The 1,809-nt window shown below is 45.7% G+C and overlaps 1 protein-coding gene across 3 annotated transcripts in view; it reads left to right on the forward strand.

Annotated features, from left to right (window-relative positions):
• The window catches only part of CNTFR (ciliary neurotrophic factor receptor), a 93,494-nt gene that overhangs the window by 1,168 nt on the left and 90,517 nt on the right, over positions 1-1,809 (forward strand). The window contains exon 1 of one of the 3 annotated variants that reach the window (XM_027839296.1): positions 182-241. The exons of the other annotated variants lie outside the window; for them this stretch is intronic. The gene's annotated coding sequence lies outside the window, so the exon portion shown is untranslated. Of the gene's footprint in view, positions 1-181; positions 242-1,809 lie in introns of those variants that run through there. 3 annotated transcript variants of the gene reach the window in all.

Here is a 1,809-nt window from a genome sequence, read left to right on the forward strand (position 1 = left end):
CTCTCTGTGTCTCGCTCCTCTTAGCTCTCTCAGTCTCTCCCCCCAGTAGCTCCGGGCGGGCTGTTTCACGCCTTGTTGAAGATTCAGGATTTCTTTCTCTTTCTGTTTCCGTCTCTGTCTCGGTCTCTTTCTCTCCTATTTTATAAGAGAATGTTGTCTGTGTGAGGGGGGATGGGGCTCAATATGCAATCGACCCCTCCCTCCTTGAAGATCCTATACTTTATTCTCGGAGAAGGCCAAGGTAGGGGATGAGAAATTTAGCAATTTTCTGCTCTCTCTATCTAGAATTGTGGATGGGAAATGATTACCCCGCCTCGGACCCCCAGACCCCCACACTTCATGCCTAGAGATCCTGGCAGTGGTCGGAACTTCTTCCACCTACCATGAAATTAAGGGAGGAGGGCCTACCCTAACATGACTGGACGATAGCACTCATACTTGGAAACACTCAGACGTTAGAGCTTGGATGCTGGAGCTCACACTTGGATACATTCATGTATTTGGACACTAGAGCTCACACTTACAACTGGACACTTAGATACTCACTTTCCTGCTGTTAAGATTCAGGGCCCAGTTCCTTCCAGGAGAATGGTAGGGTGGGAGTGGGAATAGGGATATTTATTGAGAACCCACCACCACCACTTTCCTTCTAGCTTGGTAATTCAGTTTTCAGCAACTTCTCATTTGGAATCTAAGCTTACTCTATGAGAGAGAACACGGAAGGATCTCTGACCTTTTTGCTTTTTCCCCTTGGAGAAGTTTCTGGGCTCCTGGAAAAGCAAACACTTAGATTTGTACGTACATATGTGGTTTTCCCCCAGTTCTTCTGACTCCTCTCTCATTTGGGGAGGGTGTCAGATTGAGAATGGGGAAATGGCGATATGGCCTGGGAAGTTTTAACACATTTGAGTCTTGGGAGGAGTGACCTCATATACAGCATTAACTTCTGTTACTCAGAGTTTCTTTTCCAAAAAACATTTCTCATGATGGAGGTAGGAAGCAGACTGGGATGGACCCAGGGAGAGGTGTTGGGGGGAATTGAAACCAGAGGATTTAAGTTTATTTGGGAAATACAATCAGATTTCCTACAAGCCTGTCAAGAGCAATTTGGTCTGTGGGCTGTTGTGCTCTTGACTAGAAGCCAGGATTCCTGGGTCCCAACTCTCTCAGGAGAGGAGGCATTTAGGATATCTTTAACCCCAACTTTTCTTCTGCTTCTGGAAGTGGTCTTGAAAGGGAAGTATACTCATCTTTCATACTACCTCTCCAGGGAGAGACCTCTTTTCTTCATCTTTCTCTGGTTCTGGTCAGTGTGTCTGTTCCCTTTGACAGAATCTCTTATTGAAAGTAAACCTTAATTTCTCCTGCAAAGGAAAAATTTTGTCACTCATCACCATTGCATTTGTTCTAACCCCTATAGTCCTGAAAGAATACCCCATCCCCCAGTTGTGGGGGCCCCGGTATTAAGGTTGGTAACATGGTTTGGGTTCCAGGGAATGATGGGTTGGTGAACATTCTGTCTAAGTTGACTAGTACTGTTTTTGTTATTCTCATTGTGATACTGCTATTTTCTATGTGATAATTCTGTTATTGATTAGAATAAACCATTGGTCTCCTTGAAATATTCACTGGCCAAAGGGTAAAATATGGTCTGTTTGCCCATGGGACCTTTCTCACCATTTCCACTTATCCACCCCTTCCTAGGAATAGGGGCTGGGGGCCAGGGAGAGGAAAGAAACTCAGGTCTCTGCCCATCTCCCAGTCCATCTCTACTGTTATGTCGTCCCAGTTCCCAGTCTCCCCCCCCCC

The sequence above is a fragment of the Vombatus ursinus genome, unplaced genomic scaffold, assembly GCF_900497805.2.
Source record: "Vombatus ursinus unplaced genomic scaffold, bare-nosed wombat genome assembly UNPS02014832.1, whole genome shotgun sequence".
Lineage (NCBI taxonomy): Eukaryota > Metazoa > Chordata > Mammalia > Diprotodontia > Vombatidae > Vombatus > Vombatus ursinus.